Source organism: Capra hircus, chromosome 16, assembly GCF_001704415.2.
Source record: "Capra hircus breed San Clemente chromosome 16, ASM170441v1, whole genome shotgun sequence".
NCBI classification, from domain to species: Eukaryota; Metazoa; Chordata; class Mammalia; order Artiodactyla; family Bovidae; genus Capra; species Capra hircus.
In genome coordinates, this window is record NC_030823.1 from 29,238,748 (window position 1) to 29,245,953 (window position 7,206).

Genomic DNA, 7,206 nt, shown 5'->3' on the forward strand with positions numbered 1-7,206 from the left:
GGGGGTGACATCTCTAGGGATGGATCCCAGCTCACCTCTCTACCCAGAGACTCAATCCTGAGACCTGGACAATTTCTAAGTCTGCTGAATATCTTCTGGATGTCTGTCCACTTCATCAACTCCTGTCGACAACCTTGATATCAAAGTCTCCCTCTTTCTCTAAGATCCTCTTCCTTATTTCTTCTACTTTTGTGTGTGGCTAAAGGGACCATGACACACTTGACTCCTCTTCCCCTCTTGCTCTCTGTCTACCACCTCTTGTCCACCAAGCCCAATAGGAGAACGTCTTCCTGATGGGTTTCTCCATCTGCAGCCTTCTTGCCAGTCTCACGGCCACTGCTTTAGCTCAGGCCTTCGTCTTCTCTTCTCTGGACAAACTCATTAATTTCTTTGCTACTGGTACCCTTCGCCTAACCTCTCCTTGCTCGAATTCAGCCCATACGCTCAGTGGTTACCAAAGGCTCTTACCTGAGTCGTCTCCTTGAAGCATTTCTAATCATCTAAATTATCTGCTTAAGGTTTGTTACTAGGCAGTAGCTCCTCACTAACCACCGAATACCCACCTCAACCTCTTCAGCCTATCTTATAAAAACACTTTCAGTTTTAGCTCTGGTCTTTACTCTTAGCCTAAATTCCCACCCCACCCAGCAAAGCTCAATCTGACACGGTCACTCACATGTTACAGGAATGTGCCTTACTCTCCCCCATCTATACATCTTTGTTGATGTCATTCTTTCCAATTGATTTGCCATGCTTCAGGGACCAGATTAAATCTTACATCTTCCACAGAAATGGTCCTCATTCTTAAAAAAATTAAGTGACCCTTTACCCTCTGAATTCTTTTATTATTTACAAGTAACATACTTGAACATCCTTGTGTAGGTTTGTCTGGCAACAGAGGAGGGTTCCTGAGATGAAGGTTGGAGGCTGGAGGGACTGGGATGAGCTAATCACTACACACTCCTAGTACTTACTACAAAATGCCTTAATAATGCTAACGTTTACTGGGCTTTTACATGAGAAAGCATACTGCATGCATTGCCTCGTTTAATTTTCACAGTATATGAGGCAAACTGGTAGCTATATACGAGGGACTTAAGGGCTGCGGTCTAACTGGAAGCAGAAAATGCCAAGTAAACATGTTGTTTTTACTTACATTTTATACTGATTAAAGGTGGTTTTGGAGGATGCTGAGAGCAGTTATGGAAAAGAGGGATAAAATCTTCCCAGCCTACCACCAGGAGATTGAAACTGCTGATGTAGGAGTTATTCTTATGCTCATTACACGAATGAGAAATTGATGCTTAGAGAGGTGGAGTGACTTGCCCAGGGTCACACAGCTGACCCAGGTGGAGCTGGACCTTGAGCCCAGTCCTTGTGATGACAAAACCCAGGCTTTATGGCATCAGCATCATCACAGTACAGCTTGTCTTACCAAAAGCTTCCCTCTTTGGAGGTAGGATTTTGCTTTTTTTACAAAGTTATTTTTCCCAAATCAATTATCACAATGCCTACCATGTAGTTAGAGCCCAATGATTATTGTTTGAATGGATGAATAAATGAATAGGGAGTGAATGCAAGAGACAAAGCCATCATAGTAGCCTTTTTCTTTTTATACTCAGATTACTATCCTCAGAAAATCCAGTGATCCTCTTATGTCCAGAAACTCCCCTTGTCCCTCCTTGGGTGTAGAGTCTATGTTTGTCTGCATACAGTGGTGTAAATACATTGGCTGGCCTGGCCAATGCTAAGATTTCCTGGATGAAGTAGTGTGGACATAACGATACTCATAGCTACTAGATAAGAAAACAACAGCATTTTCAAAAGCTAAGACTGTGGCATGACTCACAGCTATCAAGCATCCTTTATTTCTCTAAGGGAAGGAACCATTTCCTGTAATTTTCAAAAAAACTTATAATAAAGAGAAGCCATGTATTTTTAAAAAGGCTACGATTGGCTCTTGTTTAGCAACTTTAATTATGTAGCTGTACAATTACTCCTTCAAGCATAACCTGGCTAGCTCTGTTGCTGAATATGAGCTTTTACAACACTGGGCTGGATGTGTGCTGAAGTGTACTATCGATCTGGAATACAGTAAAATCTCGGGATTTTGTTATGGACTGAACTGTGGCCTTCTGAAATCCTTATATTGAAGTCCTAACCCCTGTACCTCAGAATGTGACTATTTGGAAATAGGGCCTTTAAAGAGAGAATAAAGGTAAAATGAGGTTATATGGGTGGGCCCTAATCTATCATAACTGAAGTCTTTATAAGAAGAAGAGATGAAAACACAGACACAAGGACTTACCCAGTGATCAAGATTCCGCCTTCCAACACAGGGGGTGTGGGTTCAATCCCTGGTCAGGGAACTAAGACCCCACACGCCAAAAGGTGTGGCCAAAAATTAAAAGTACGTAAATAAAAAGTGTTCACATATGCACTTCCACTTACCACCTCTCTCTGCTTGACTCCCTCAAATTGTATGTAATCATTTTATATTGTTAAGTTAGTCATGTTCCCATTATGGCTTGCAATTGTAATTATCTTTTTTTTTTTTTTTTGGTCTGGCTATTGATTGTGAAAACTATTAACATGTTTTACTATTGTGGGGGGAAAAAAACCAGGGACATCCTTGGCAGTCCTGTGATTAACACTCACTTCCACTGCAGAATCTGCCTGCAATGTGGGAGACCTGGGTTCGATCCCTGGGTTGGGAAGATCCCCTGGAGAAGGGAAAGGCTACCCACTCCAGTATTCTGGCCTGGAGAATTCCATGGACTGTATAGTCCATGGGGTCACAAAGAGTCAGACATGACTGAGTGACTTTCACTTTCACTTTGAAGAAGTAGAGTTATAGTGGTTATGTTATGTGGCCAAGGTCTTGTACTCTGCATGTAGAAAAGCTGGGTCTTGAATTTAGGTATAGTCCATGGGGTTGCAAAGAGTCAGACACGAATGAATGACTCTCACTTTCACTTTCCACTGTAGGCGGCACAAGTTTGATTCCTGGTGAGGGAACTAAGATCCCACATGCCATGTGGCCTAAATAAATAAAAATTTAAAAAAACAGACAGAAGGAAGACTATCTGAAGACAGGGAGAAAGCAGTCTTCAGATAACCTAAGGAGAGAGGCCTCAGGAGAAATAAACTTGCTGACACTTTGATCTTGGACTTCTAGCCTCCAGAATGGTGAGGAAATAAATTTCTGTTGTTTAAGCCACACCGTCTCTGGTACCTGGTTATGGCAGCCCTAGCAAACTAATACAGATCTTAGGGTCTTGATGTGGGAAAAAACCTGGAGGCCATCCAGTCCATCCACCCTTACGAGTCTTGCTTTCACCACTTCACATCCCCCTCATCTTTCTAACAGTGTTTTCCTTTGAACAGGTCCTCTTTGAAGATCTCCTCACCTTCACAAGATGCTTATTTCATTTCAGGCAGCTTTGACTCACAGTGAGCTTTGCGGATGGAACAAAATCTTTGTCCATACTGAAGGCAGCTCTGCAAGTGTGCTATAACCAGCACAGAGCGGAGAACTGGCACAATTTCTTTGCAGGCTGGGTTCCTTGGGATGCAGACTCTGAAGTGGAGTTTAGGGAGCGGGATGTTTATAAAGGAGCATCCTCAAGATCAACACCTGTGGAAGAGAGGGGGCCAAAGCAGGAGTGGGCAGAGGGAGACGTGGCCCTGAGTACAGCCCCAACCATAGCCTTGCAGAACCCACAAGGGTCTCTGGCTTTGACTCATCATTCGATGTGGCCCCCTGGGGTGGGGCTGTGACCTTGAGAGGCAGCTCATGGAAGCTGAGGGCATTCCTGATGCAGAAGAGACCTGTGTGCGGAAGAGTAGCCTCTCAGTCAAGGCCTAGCCTGTGGAATCTCTTCTCTGAGGATGAACAATGTGAGCCTGCCATGGAGTTTATGAAACAAACTCACTCATAGAGCTTCCCTGAGCAGCTATCTCTAGGACTCTTTATAGCCCAACTAGAACTGGAGCTGGGTCACCAAGTAATCTCAGCAAAGCACCCCAGCAGCTGAAGCAACAAGTCTGGGCGGGCTCTGGAAGCACACCACTGTGTTTACCACAGAAGCCTGGGTTTACAAAGGACATTTGTATGGAAGCACATAGCACTCTGGCTTTTATGACTGTCTGTGTATGCATGCCAAGTCACTTCGGTCGTGTCTGACTCTTTGCAACCCTATGAACTGAAGCCCACCAGTCTCCTCTGTCCATGGGGATTTTCCAGGCAAGAATACTGGACTGGGTTGCATGCCCTCCGAGGGATCTTCCCCACCCAGGGAATCGAACCCTCATCTCCTGCAGCTCCTGCATTGCAGGTGGATTCTTTACTGCTGAGCCACTAGGGAAGTCCTAATGACTGTCCACTGAAACCTTAATTTTTTTTTAAATCTCTGCCTGCCCAGATCCAAAGAACCTGTGAGACTGGTTTTCTGAGAATAAAATTTTAAAAAATTTAAATTTTGTAACCTGTACCTGGTTCTTCCCTCATCCTCACCAAATGCCTCCCAAATAAAACTCCACTTGCACAAGAATTTTATTAGGCAGTGCATTAGGGACTGTGCTAGACTGATTTCTTTAATCAGAGATCTGTATTGCAAAGGGCAATAAGTTCCATTTCATGAATTAGGAAAAAATTTTCTTTGTCTGCAGTGTCAGAAGTCCTGGGAACATTTGTGTGAAAGTGATATGCTTTCGTTTATTCCTGTGATGATTCAGACTCTTACTGCCCAGTGTGAAAGACAATGTTCCTGCAGAAATAGGAGAGGAGCCAAAGCAAACACTCCCAAACAGAATCAACCCAAATGACTAGAAGGAGGAAATAAGGGGAAAAAGAGAGCTGAGCATGTGGTGCAGAAGTGGGACCATGCCCACAGAATCCTGGGCCTTCTGAGCATGTGCAAAGCAGGGAGGGGTGGTCTCTACCTGTTTCAGTCTACCACCCTGCACTGTGTTTTCAAGACACACATAGGGGTCTTTAAAGAAGATAAAACAATCCTATTAAATTCTAAAAACCCTACCTCGCCCTGCCCTCCCTTCTCTTTGCTCTTCTCCTTTCCTGTAATCATAGGAACAGAGCAACAAAGACCTGGACTTAAAGCATTTATGCAGAGTCACCATCAGTCTACAGGTCGAAGCTAATTCCCATGGGCTCTGATGAAAAATGCTTTCTTTCTGTCTGCAGTCTTGATTGGTAGATAAGAGTTGGAAGGTTGGCTCTGCTTGGCAGGGGAATTGGTGGGCAAGGGGGAGGGTGGAAGCCCTGATTGGAGGAAAGACGAGGAGATGAGGGCCTGGCTCTGATTGGTGGGGGAGCCTGCCACTTGCAAACCCTTGACTGGTGGAGAGGAGAGAGGAGTCATGCTCTGATTGGCAGGGAGTTCTCCGGGTGTAAGCCATGTTTACCTCTGTGCCTCTGAGAACTGGTGTTGCCTGTTTCAAACCTCTTGTCCCCAATGCTCCATGTCCACTCTGGAATCTGTCTGGGTGCTAATCCCTCCCCACCCTAGAGGGGTGCTGCTGAATCCTCGCCTGCCATGCTGCCAGCCTCCCCAAGGTGTAAGCAGGGCTGTCTCCAAGCCACCAACACTGCACTTGTTTCAAGGGCAAGGGCCCAGCTTGCCCCCAATGATCAGTGTTGCAGAAAAGATGACAGGCATTAAAATGGCATGTCAGTAATTCTCTTTGAAACTTACTAGAAAATATGAGAAATAATGCCTCACCTCCTTGTCCCCATCTGTAGATTTAGAAACATTACTGAAGAAAGCAAAAGGTTTTCTTCCCAGTGCCTGACTCCTCCATTGGTTTAACTGACTGAGGACATGCATTAACAGCTGCTGAAGACAGGCTTTGTGCCCTTTCCAGCCCCCACTTCCATCCCCTTCTCCAGCGGTCCATGTGTTTTCATGAGGTCTTCAGGCTCAGATAGGTGTACCCACCAAACATTCCTCCTTGTAATCATGTAAAGACAAGAGCTGATGCTCAGAAAGGCATCTGGAAATTGAAAACTGGGCTTCTCTCCTTTTGAGGTCTTCTGAGGCTTCTCACATCTCTCAGTTTACCCTTAATGGGAATAGCAAAACTTTTCTTTTCATTTTTACCAGAGTATTTCACAGAAGAACTAAAAAAACAAAAACAAAAACAAAAAAACCTATAGGTGACAAAGTAGGGGAAAACAATACTATTAGAAATAGGAGCTAGAATATTTAAGGAGGAAAGGGTGAGGTTGGGAGGGCCCTAACCCATAAGTAGCCCAAGAAAGAATACAGTGGCTGACTGCACTTTCCACCTCGTAGCTAAGACAACACGCAGAATGTGAGGTCATAGAAAGGTTGCTGTGGAAGTTTCCCCAGGGACACTGTCTCTGGGCCTCTGGGGAAGGGAAACACAGGCGCTGGGCAGAGGTCTGTTGGCTATGTGAGCACCTTCTGAACAAAGGCTTTTGCAGACAGGTACCTCTCATCTCAGGGCTTCCCTGGTGGCTTAGTTGGTAAAGGATCTGCCTGCAACTCAGGAGACCCCAGTTCGATTCCCAGGTTGGGAAGGTCCCCTGGAGAAGGCATAGGCTACCCACTCCAGTATTCTTGGGCTTCCCTTATGGCTTAGCTGGTAAAGAATCCACCTGCCACGTGGGAGACCTGGGTTTGATCCCTGAGTTGGAAAGATCCCCTGGAGAAGGGAAAGGTTACCCACTCCAGGATTCTGGCCTGGAGAATTCAGGGGGTCATCTGAATTTAATGACCCCAGTTTTCAATTTCCAGATGCCTTTCTGAGACATCAGCTCTCGTCTTTACATGATTACAAGGAGGAATGTTTGGTGGGTACACCAATCTGAGCCTGAAGACCCAGTCCACGGGGTCACAAAGAGTGGGACATGACTCAGTGACTTTTACTTTCATGTTTTCACCTCTCATCTCTTCCCACTCTGTCCTCATTCAGGCCTGCATTTGGGATTTTTGTTTTTTACCATTTCAATGTTCAGTTCAGTTCAGTCGCTCAGTTGTGTCCGACTCTTTGTGACCCCAGGAATTGCAGCACGCCAGGCCTCCCTGTCCATCACCAACTCCCGGAGTTCACTCAGACTCACTTGCATCGAGTCAGTGATGCCATCCAGCCATCTCATCCTCTGTCATCCCCGTCTCCTCCTGCCCCCAATCCCTCCCAGCATCAGAGTCTTTTCCAGTGAGT